The sequence below is a fragment of the Narcine bancroftii genome, chromosome 1 (assembly GCF_036971445.1).
Source record: "Narcine bancroftii isolate sNarBan1 chromosome 1, sNarBan1.hap1, whole genome shotgun sequence".
NCBI lineage: Eukaryota > Metazoa > Chordata > Chondrichthyes > Torpediniformes > Narcinidae > Narcine > Narcine bancroftii.
This window is the reverse complement of record NC_091469.1, coordinates 193,571,418-193,583,832: the sequence shown is the minus strand read 5'-3', so window position 1 is coordinate 193,583,832 and position 12,415 is coordinate 193,571,418. Positions and strand designations below refer to the sequence as shown.

At 41.3% G+C, this 12,415-nt stretch overlaps 1 protein-coding gene and 1 long non-coding RNA gene across 7 annotated transcripts in view; one reads left to right on the top strand and one right to left on the bottom strand.

Annotated features, from left to right (window-relative positions):
- Positions 1 to 752, bottom strand: part of LOC138736665 (uncharacterized) — a 40,573-nt gene extending 39,821 nt beyond the window's left edge. Inside the window, exon 1 of the long non-coding RNA XR_011340487.1 lies at positions 663 to 752. This is a non-coding gene — a long non-coding RNA (uncharacterized lncRNA). The remainder of the gene's footprint in view (positions 1 to 662) is intronic.
- LOC138736627 (SH2 domain-containing protein 3C-like) overlaps positions 1 to 12,415 on the top strand; it is a 247,523-nt gene that overhangs the window by 106,348 nt on the left and 128,760 nt on the right. The window lies entirely within an intron of this gene.

The following is a 12,415-nucleotide window of genomic DNA, read 5'->3' as shown; positions in this document are numbered from 1 at the left end:
TGGGAGATCGCTTTGCTGAGCACCTCCTCTTCCATTTGCAACAACAGCTACCTCCCAGTAGCCAATCATTTCAATTCCGAGTCACACTCCCACACTCACATGTCCGTCTACGGCTTTGTGCACTATCCCAGCCAGACCACCCGCAAATTGGAGGAACAACACCTTATTTTCCATCTGGGCACCCTCCAGCCAGATGGCATTAACATTGACCTTACTGCTTTCCACTAAACCTGCTTGCCCTTTCTTTCCCTTCCCCTTTCCTATTTTTCCAGTCTTCCACCCACCCAGCCTTCCCTCCTTCCTCTCAATGATGCTCCCCCCTCCCTCCTTTCTCCACCCATCATCTGCTACCTTTGGCACCCCCCTTCCCACCCCCTACTCTTTTGTTCGGACACCTGCAGGCATTTTCTCATACTTTGATGAAGGGGTTAAATCCAAAACATCGGTTATGAATTTTTACCTTTGCTACATAAAGGACACTGACCTGCTGAGCTTCTCAAGCATTTTGTGTTTTTACTTCAACCACGGTGTGCACAGATTTTTGTGATTTACTTTCCTGAGGAAATTATGTAATGGTACTTTACCACCTGACTTTTCAAAGGCTGCCCACAACTAAAAAAAACTCAGACCAGGAGGGAGAATGGAATGTACACATCACTGACCTGGATCTCAGCAGCTCAACAGCATTTTGACATTCGGAATCATTGCCCGTGCCTCTGCCACTGGTGTCGATATCAAACCATGTATTGAACTGATCTATTGAAACAGAATTGTACATCCTCAACACAAAGCAATTTAAGTTGTCAAGTTTATTGTTATCTAATTGCACAAGTACAACCTGACAAAACAGCGTTCTTTGGTCCTTGGTGCAAAACACGCAGACATACAACCAGACATAATACACATATAGACAAACAATACATATGCAGGACAAATATTCATATATACAAATGTATAAATATTGTTTTGTAAATATGAGAATCTCAGATGGTTATTGTGAATATTTCCTTTGGTTGTTCAGCATTCTTACTGCCCGTGGGAAGAAGTTGTTCCTCAGCCTGGTGGTGCTGGTCCAGGTACTCCTGTATCTCTTTCCTGATGGGAGCAGCTGAAAGATTTTGTATGCAGGATGGTAGGGGTCCTCAATGATTTTGCGCACCCTCTTCAGACAATGACCAGGGTACATCACAGAGAGGACAAGACACTTTTGAGTTTCTGTAGAAGGTTGACATAATGGTGGTTGGCAGCCTTGTCCGCTTCAGTCTTCTCAGGAAGTGCAGTCACTGTTATTCCTTTCTGACAAATGAGGAGGCATTGTGTGTCCACAGTAAGTCATTTTGCAGTGAACTGGGATGCACTGGTAGGGTGTTGTGTTGATGGCTGGCCCCGCCTCCCGGCTTCGCCCTCATCTACTCACATATAACCCTGATTTCCCACCTAAAGTCAGAACCCTTCTGAAGACTACTGTGAGACCCTTCCCTTGGTTATAAGCTAATAAAAGTGTTTGTTCTCCCTCCAGTCGTAAGAGCTTTTATTCACACTACAATTTTATTAGCTTATTCCCTAACAATAGAAGTGCTGCTCAAGTCAGTTATACTGCTGACAGACCCTCTGTCCCCGACGCGGCTGAGGAGTTCACATACTGGCTAGACTGCTTGCAGGCCTACCTGAACACGACCAGAGATGAACTCAGGAGGTCCGCACTCGTTTCGAGGGTAGGAACGAAAGGGTATGCAGTCATCAGGGAATGCTCTACATATGACGCTGTTATCGAGGCATGGAAGTCACAAAACAAGGTCCTAGTGAGGCACCGACTCATTCTACGTCGCCAGCGGCCAGGAGAGACTTGCTGGATCTGTTGATGCTTGCCAAGAAGTGCCAATACAAAGCAGCTACAGGCCACATTTATGAGGAAGAACAGATCCAGGACACTCTAGTCGCAGGGGTCCACTCGAGGTACATGAGGCAGTGACTGCTTGAGTCAGGAAAGAGGTCCTGGCTAGTCACATCGAACTGGCCAAATTGCTGGAACAGGCCAAGCTCGAGAACGACAACCTCAAAGCCAGTGAGCTCGCTCACTCAAGTGACCCCTTCCAAAGACCGGCTGCTCCCGGTACTCCTGCCCTAACAGCTGCCACTTCCTGTGCTAGGGAGTGCTTTTTCTGCAGCAAGAGCCAGCATCCCCAGTCTCATTGCCCAGCAAAAGACTCAGTGTTTTCCAGCTGTGGCAAGAAAGGGCATTCGGCGAGGGTTTGTTGCTTGAAGGGAAGCCTGGGGAAGTCCACGGCCTGCACCACTCCTGGATCCAATTCCAGCCCCAAGCCATCTGCCCCGAATTCACTTGCTGTGTGACATGCCGACAGAGGGTGGCAGTGAGGAAATGGCGTGAGAAGGCTCAGCGACCATCTTGCTGCGACCCAAATTCAAACTCAGCACCATAATCATCAGAGGAAGGAGGAGGGCCATTTTACCCATGCAGGGGGGCCACTTGAGTGAGAAGCATGGAGTCTCTGGGGTCCTAGCCTCGATGGTCCTAGATCAGGACAGACCTCACCAGCTCAGCAACTCCATAGTGACTGTGAAGGTAAACGGACATTCCACTAAATGCCTAATTGACACGGGCTCAACAGAAAGCTTCATTGACTCACGGACTGTGCAAAAATACAACCTGAAGATGTATCCTTCCAATTATCGTATATTCCTTGCGTCTCATTTGCATTCTACACGTGTTCAACAACATTGTATAGTACATCCGTTATTTGAAAGGGGGGAGTTCTGTAAATTTCGCTTATATATACTTCATGAATTGTGTGCCCGGATGTGGTTGGGTCTGGACTTCCTGTGTCACCTTAAAAATGTGACCTTGAAGTATTCTGGTCCCCTCCCCCCGTAAAGGTTTGGTACAGAGGGCCCCTAAAATCAGAACCATATGCAGCCTCTCCACACTGAATATCAACCCCCTACCTCTCTTCCCAAATCTGTCCTCAGACTGCAAACCTATTGCTACCAAGAGCAGGAGACTGTGATTTTATAAAGTCCAAGACACAACTCTGCTTGATGAAGGTATCATCAAACTTACCACCAGCCTGTGGAGAACACAAGTGGTAGTGGTAAAATCTAGTAATTGGCTAGTAATTGACTATAGCCAAACTATTAACTGATACACACTCCTGGACTCATACCATCTCCCTCGAATTTTGGACATAGTGGATGATATTGTGCAGTATCAGGTCTATTTGATCATCGACCTGAAAGCTGCTTATCACCAGCTGCCAATCCATTCCGATGACTGCCTATATATGGCATTTGAGGCTAACAGTTGTTTCTATCCATTCTGGAGGGTCCCTTTCGGTATCACTAATAGGGTTTTTATCTTCCAGAGGTAGATGGACAGAATGGTGGACGAGTATGGGTTGAAGGGTACCTTCCCCTACCTCGATAATGCCACACCTTGGAAAACCATGATGCCAACCTCTCGAGTTTTTTTCCACGTGGCGAAAGCCCTGAGGCTCACTTATAACTCTGACAAGTGCATGTTCAGGACTAAACATCTGGCTATCCTGGTCTATATGGTGGAGAATGACATCATTGGCCCCGATCCCAATAGAATGCACCCCCTTGTTAGAGCTTCCCATCCCCAGGACCACAAAAGCTTTGAGGAAATGCCTGGGGATTTTCTCATATTACACCCAGTGGATTCCTAAATACACTGATAAGGTTCACCCTCTCTTAAAAGCCACTAATATTCCCCTCTCATCTGAAGCCCAAACAGCTTTTAACTACCTCAGGAACCACATTGCGAAAGCTGCCATATACATGGTGGACGAGAATGTGCCTTTCCAAGTGGAAAATGATGCTTCAGGCATACCCCTGGCTGCTACCCTCAACCATGCAGTAAAACATGCTATATGTGCAACAAAAGCAATCATTATGCCCATTGCTGTAGGAACTAAGTGCAACAAACCAAGGTTCATGCAGTAGATGAAAGGGAGATAGAGGAATTGTATGTAGATGTTGTGACTGAAAACAAAAAAAAAAGAGACTGGATGGTGCGATTAAAAGTAAATGACATATACGTAGATGTATGGAACAAAAGTGAAGGTGACAGGATATTCAGGTACTGATATCAAGGAAAATGCATGGTCAAAGTGAAACACAGGGACAAAGAGCATATGCTGGTATTCATCTTGGTACCAAAGGATGTACAGGCCATATTAGGTTTAACAGTCTGTGAAAAACTGAACCGGGTAAAAAGAGTCCTCGCTGTGGAAAGCGAAGGAGAGACAGTCTATGATGAACTCATGAAAGAGTTCAATGACCTATTTAAGGGTTTAGGCTGCCTTCCAGGAGAACGCACAATCAAAGTGGATAAACGTGTGGCACCGATAATACATCCATGCAGAAAATTTCCATTTGCACTTCAAAAGCAACTAAAAGCAGAGTTGGACAGGATGGAAAGCCTAAACATGATTCAGAAGATAGATGAGCCAATGGAGTGAGTGAGTTCACTCGTCATTGTGGAGAAAAAGAATGAAAAGCTTTGAATTTGCTTGGATCCAAGAGATCTAAACAGAGCAATAAAGAGAGAACACTTTAAGTTTCCGACGTGTGAAGAAATCATGTCATAGTTTGCAAATGCAAAGTTTTTCAGCAAGTTAGATTCATCATCAGGATTTTGGCAGTTAAAATTGGATGAAGCAAGTTCAAGACTGCATACGTTCAATAGTCCATTTGGCAGATACCATTCGGAATTGCCTCAGTTCCTGAAGTGTATCACAAAACTATCCATATGGTCTATGAGATCCTGGGTGGAGTTGATACTTCAATGTTTGACATCATAGTATGGGGAACCATGAGAATGGAACATGATGAGAGACTAAGGAAAGTGCTGGAAAAGCAAACCTGAAGCTGAATGGAGAGAAATGCCAGCTCGGGGTGACAGAACTAATATTTGTAGGAAATATTATTTGAAATTAAGGAATCAAGACCAGATCCCAGAAAGGTGTCTGTTATTGAGAACATGCCAAGTCCACAATGTAAAAGGGACATACAGAGGTTTAATGGAATGGTCAACTATATGGGTAAAGTCATATCCAAACTCTCAGAAAAGAGGCTCCTTTGAGAAGACGAACAGAAAAGAATATTGAATGGGAGTGGGATCATGACCACGAAAAGTCATGGAGGGAACTAAAGAAACTGCTCACAGAGGAACCAGTTCTGAGGTTTTACGACCCAGTGAGACCCATCAAGGTATCATCAGACACATCACATAGTGAGCTCGGTACAGTTCTGCAAAAATTTGATGACTGGCAACCCAATGCATACGCATCTCACTTAATGACAGACACAGAGACACGATATGTTCAAATTGAAAAAGAGTTGCTTAGCTTCACATATGCCTGTGAAAGATTTCATCAATTTGTGTCAGGACAAGCAATCAGTGTAGAGACTGACTGTAAGCCATTGATTGCATTGCTCCAAAAGCCATTAAATGAATGTCCATTTAGAATACAAAGAATGATGATTAGGCGGCCATACTATGCACTGAATGTGGCATACAATCCGGGTAAGCTAATGTACACAGCAGACAGTTGTCTATAGCTGTTGACACGATAGAGACCGCAAACACCAAAATGAATGAAGATATGAATGTCTTTGTGGACACGATCACAAGTGCACTGTCCATATCAGATGCAAAAATGGAGCTCATAAAGTCAGAGACAAACAAAGATGAAAAACTGAGACAACTGAGAAAAAAGATCTTGGATAGATGGCCCAATGTGAAGTAGGACTGCTCACCTGATGTTTCAGAGTACTGGAACTGCAGGGCGGAATTATCAGTGGTTGAATACATCATCTACAAAGGAAGCAAAATTCTTATCCCAAATAGTCTGAGAAAAGAGATGCTAAAAAGGATCCATGGAGGACATCTCAAAATTGAAAAGTGTAAGAAAAGAGCACGAAAGGTGATGTACTGGCCAAGAATCAACAATGATGTAACAAATGAAGTGTCAAACTGTACACTATGCTGGAAATATCAAGCAAGCAATCCTGCAGAACCACTAAAGCCACACCCAGCACAGACCTTACCAGAAGGTAGGCGCTCACCTTTTCAAATGTCAAAGGAAGGACTATCTTGTAGTCACAGAGTATTACTCCCTGTATCCAGAGGTGTGTAAACTGAACACCACCACTGCAGATGCTGTAATAACAGGTAATAACAGCCATATTCTGCAGACATGGCGTGGCAAGTGAGGTCTTTACAGACAATGGTCCCCAGTTATGCAATTTAAAGTTCCAACAGTTGCCAAAGAGTAGGACTTTGTACACATCATGTCAAGTCTTCATTTCCACAGTCCAATGGTCTAGTGGAAAAATCAATACAGACAGTGAAAAGACTGATGAACAAGGCAAAAGACAGTGGAACAGCCTTCTACCAGAGCATGCTTGTATACCTAACAATGTCGCTCGAGTGTGGTATGTCACCAGCGTAACTCCTTATGGGACGTAGGCTAAGATCAAACCTACCCATTCGGGAGAACTTCCTAAAAACAAAAGAGGGGGAGAAAGTTCAAAGAACAACAAAAAAAAGCAAAAGTATTACTTTGACAGAGGAACAAAAACCCTACCGGAACTCTGCACTGATGACCAAGTAAGGCTAAAAGGACAAAACAAACTTATGGATTCAGAAGTGAACTGTCCTTAGTGAAGTACAACCAAGATCATACACCACTCAGACAGATGAAAGTGCTGTTCTGCGAAGAAATCGTTGAGAGATTCAAATGAACCCAGCCACATTAGGTGGAAAGACGGATACTGTTGAACAACCTGAATGCACATCTGAGAAGACATCGTCTGAGGCAACAACTCAGATTCAAGGACAATCAATCAGGAGATCGTCAAGACGCATGAATCCTCCTAAGAGACTCATTGAGCAAATTTAAAGACTCCTGTTATAGAATGAAGTAGTGCTATCTTAATCGCTCTTCAAGTTTTAGTGAATGTAAATGTGAATGCACAACACAAGTTTAAAAAATGTTAACAATGTTGATAATAATGAAAATGTAAGTTCCTGATGTTAAAGTTAAAATTGCAGAGTTATACAAAGAAAACATATTAGTTAAAAGTAAACTACTTTTGTTTTAAGAAAGGGAGTTGTAATGACAGTGATCATGTTTGCATGGCCACTAGCAAGGCCTTGATTATAGTTACTGTTTGATTAGACTTGGCTGCCAGCAGGGGACTGACACACAGTTTGCAGATCTGTAATGGATCTGTAATGGAGGCTAGCAATCTCATGGCATGCCTCATGGTACTGTTTATAACAACCTTTTCCTTGATCCATGTGTTATCCAAGAACTCACACACATGAATACAAGATGAAACACCTTTGTTATAAGCTAATAAAAGTGTTTGCTCTCCCCCCAGTCGTGAGAGCTTTTATTCATGCTACACACTTGTTTAGTGAACAACTCTCCACTCTCTCCACTACAGAATTGTTGATGTGTAATGGAAGGTGGTCATTCTTGGCCCTCCTGAAGACCATGATCATCTCCTTTGTCTTGTCCACGTTCTTGCTCTCATATCATGAGATTTTCTACTTTTTCTTTGGAGTGTGACTCATCGTGGTTGCTGACAAGGCCAACTACTGTTGTGTCATCTGCAAACTAAAACTGGAACTGGCAATGCAATCATGGGTCAGTAATGTGCATTATCTGCATCTCTTCCACAATTTTTACGCCCAAATGGTCCTGAGCAACAGAATCATGAGAACACCACAAAGTCCCACTTCTAGTAGGAATGCAATTAAAAACCAAATAATCTGATTTTGTGATGTTGGTGAAAGGATAAATATTGACTCGGAAAATGGGAACATCACATTTCAAAATGGTGCCACTGATTGGGCAAATGAGTTTTTCTTTTAACATTCAAAAAACAAATGCCTTCCAAAAGTACCAGTGTTCATGATCCGAAGAAATATAAAAGAAAAGCAGATTTCAATGAATAATGGTACATTTTACCAGAAGACTCTCCTTGTTGATTTGGGAAGATGTTGTCTCAGAAACAGTACACCATGTGGAGGTTTGTTAATACTGTAGAAAGCTCATTGAACTCTCCAGTCTGGTTGAGTGGTACAGCTGTAGAAAAGAAGAAATACAATGGGGAAACCAGAAAAGGCACTATTCAAAGTAGGAAGTTGAGCCACTTGGTTATTTTAAATCATTGGTGGTAATTTGTGTAAAAAGAAAAAGAACAATAAGAACCCTGCCACTGCTTAGGAATTAAATGCAAATAAGGTGGAAAGAGGAAATGAGGAAAGATGGACTGTAAATATTGTAATTGTGAGGAATACGAGGGAGATATGTGTTTTTTTTCATAAAGCTGAATGTATATTAGAAGTAAGAATGAATACCGGGAGCTCAAGGAAAAGGAGGGAGATACAGTGATAGGTGGGTGCATTGGGCATGTCTCAAAATGGTGGGCGGATTGGCACCAATAGTTTGGTTATTGGTGCCAAGGGGGGTAAAGATAAATTGGGAGGGGGAAAAGAGGAGGTTGCTTTTCATTTTGCTATTAAGGAAATTTAATTGATGGTCCTTTCAGTTGTACAAGGGTGGGGGGGGGGGGGAACGTGTGGGGGGATAAATACAGACTCTGTATGCAACATGAATGCTAAAAAAATTGTTTGTTTGAAGCATCTATGAAAATTAAAATAAAATTTTCAAAAAAATAAAAAAAGCAAAGATACTAAAATGGAATATAAAATAAGCGACATACTATTAGTATGGTAGGTTTGGAGTTTTCTATATAAATTATTTAATGACAAAAATAAAAACAGACAATATGCATGAGTGGAATTTGTTTTTGTATGAGAGCTATATGAATTTGTGAGATCCCAATGCAAATCTTATAAAGTATTAAAAGGGCTGAACTAAATAAGGGACAAAAACAAGATTGTGAGACAAGAAAAAACCTGAAGAAAAAGAAATGGAGAGAGAGAGAGAGAGAAGGGGTGCAGATAAAAGCAGAAAGAGAAAGAGAACGAGAAGCAAGAATAGATAAACACCTTTAAAAAACAAAAAATTAGCAAAAGATTGCAAGAATGAAACAGAAATTCAAGATATCTTTGAGATGAGAAGCTGTTTAATCGTACCCTAGTTTAACCATTTTGACTTGATTTCTTTTATTTACTACTCAATCATTTTTTAAAAATTTTAGCAGCAATTTAAAATAAGATGTACATTTTCCATGCTGTCTTTACTGTAGACCCCTTATTGAGTATGTAAAAAAGAAAAGGACTATATTTTTAAATAGTGTGAAACTGAAAGTGTTGGAATTCAAAGGAACATGGTGTTAGTGTGGGAATGTGCCACTGAGATAAAATATCAACCAAGATCTTGTTGAATAGTAGATCAGTCCCAAGAAGATGAAAGGCCTATTCCTGCGCTATTTCTTATGTCTCTCTGCTATTTCTGTCTTACCATGAGCAGACCAGCACCATCCAGTGGGCTACATTTAAAATACAATACTCAGCATAGCTCTAAAGCTCTCAATAGAGGTGCCAAATTTTGCCTTGAGCATTGAAGCAGAATGGGTAATGGTAAATTGCAAAGCTGTTTTTCACTGAGCACATTCTCATTCCAGTTTCTTTGATTCACCTTTTGGCATCATAGCCCCAAAAAATGCCTCAACGGGTTGAAAATGGAAATAAAAAAAAGCAAATCTGAAATAAAAGAAAATGCTGGAAACATTCAGCAAGCAAATTGCACTGTGGAAAGAGAAACATTATTAATATTTCAGATCAAAGAACTTGGGGGAGACTACCATGGTGGCAAGAAGAATGTGTAACAGCCCTAGGTGACTGAACTGATTCAAGGTTGTGAATCTGTGAAGAAGTGGTACTGCTTGCTGTGCCAATGTACTGTGCTGTGGTTACTAACACAGAAAGAATGAGTCAGAAAAGGGAAGAGTCAGAAATGGAGCATGCCGAAGTGGAAGCAGAGTGGAAACTCAGAGCAAAATTACATTTTTGAGTTTCATTTGAGTACAGTATAGAGTACCAATACCAACATGTTCATTTTAATTTATCATCATCCAATTGTGCAAATACAACTCAATGAAACAGCATTTGCTCCTCGATACAAAAACATGCAAGCACACATCCAAGCATAACATGCATTCAAATGATAAATATGCATTAGACATAATCATGTACAAAATAAGAAAATATTGTTTAATAAATAGTAGAATCTTGGAGGGTTTATATGAGCAGTTCATTCAGAAAGTTGAAAATTTCCCAATTCTGATGAAAATAAACACTGATTATTAATAATAATTTGCATTTATTATCACAACATATCCCAAAACACTTTCAGGCCAATTAAGTATATTTTCAAGGATTTTCATTATTGATGGAAATGATTGCAAAATTACTCACAGCAAACTCAACAGCTATGAGAGACATAGCATGAGAACAGGGAAGAACTGTGGGATTCTTTATGTCAGTCTTTGAAAGTAAATGGGGCTTCAGTTTAACATCTCATGAAAACTCCGACAGTACAGCATTCACTCAGTCAGAATGTGACGTGTTTTCACTTTAATAGTGTGAGAAGACACAAGTTGTATATATACATGTGTAATAGTCAATACCGTGTAGAAGCAAAAATCTGGTATTTTCCATATCGTGTGTAAAAGTCGAATCCCCCCTCTTTTTTGGCCCTGGCTGCCCGCCCACCAGAGCTCACTGGTATAGCCAAGCCCAGTAACTCCTCCCAGTTAGTTTCCATAAAAATATAATTAGTTTCCATGGTTGACCAAAAATAATCAGAGAAAATCCAGTAAGGAAAAAAAATTATAATTTTTGTAACTGCTTTTTATTAAAATATATTAGTTGAAAAGATAAATATCTTTGGATCATTATATACTGCGATGGCTGAGTTTCCTAATGCTGGGAGACTGTTCAATGTGAGGCAATGCACTGTTTTGTAAACGTGGTCAGTATGTCCTTGGAATGTGTTTGCAGCTGTTCTGCAAGCCTAAGAAATGTATTTCTGGTGATTATCCTGCTGGGGACAGCTGATGCCTAGTGAAAAGGGAGAGAGAAAGAGGAGGGGGGAGGGAGTGGTGGGGGTGGTAGGGGGGGAAGAGAGAAAATATCAGCTAGATGGTGCTGACCTCAAGGGCTTACATAATCTTCCAGCTTGGCCTCCAATATTTGCAAATTCCACTTCAAAAGCATAATGATGTGACTCACATGGCAGGAAAATGGGGAATGCACTTTCTATAATTGCAGATTGTTTCGAACAAACTACTTATTTAAAAAAAATAATTTGCAGAATGATGGGTGACTTTTAACATATCACATATAATCATAGTATGCATTTATATACAGTGTGCTATTCATTATTTAGTACCTGTAGATTGTTAACACATCCATGATATTAGTACTGTGTGAATGAGATAATGATCTATCAAATAATGCAGGAATGTAACACCTGATAACATGGGGTTAAATACCTGCAGATGTGCAAAGCAATAGCCAACATTTTGAGAAATGTGAATAATCTCTCAGTCATAACATTTATTAATTAAAATACATCTGGGTATTACATAGTAATAGAACCTATCATGAACAAATATAAATTTCACTTAATTCAAAAATCAAATCATATGCAAAATGTTACATTTTTAAAGTTGTAATTTCTCAATTAATTTTGATAATTATGGAGTTTATTCAAACTGTTAGATAATTCAAAATACTTACACCAAAACATTAGGTTTTAGCGAGGTCACTAAGGCTGCTGCTAGATTATCTTTTTCTTTGGCTTGGCTTCACGGACGAAGATTTATGGAGGGGTAAATGTCCACGTCAGCTGCAGGCTCGTTTGTGGCTGACAAGTCCGATGCAGGACAGGCAGACACGGTTGCAGCGATTGCAAGGGAAAATTGGTTGGTTGGGGTTGGGTGTTGGGTTCTTCCTCCTTTGTCTTTTGTCAGTGAGGTGGGCTCTGCGGTCTTCTTCAAAGGAGGTTGCTGCCTGCCAAACTGTGAGGCGCCAAGATGCACAGTTTGAGGCGATATCAGCCCACTGGCAGTGGTCAATGTGGCAGGCACCAAGAGATTTCTTTAGGCAGTCCTTGTACCTCTTCTTTGGTGCACTCTGTCACAGTGGCCAGTGGAGAGCTCGCCATATAACACGATCTTGGGAAGGCGATGGTCCTCCATTCTGGAGACGTGACCTACCCAGCACAGTTTGATCTCCAGCAGCGTGGATTCGGTGCTGTTGGCCTCTGCCATCTTGAGTACTTCGATGTTGGAGATGAAGTCGCTCCAATGAATGTTGAGGATCAAGCGGAGACAACGCTGGTGGAAGCGTTCTAGGAGCCGTAGGTGATGCCGGTAGAGGATCCATGAT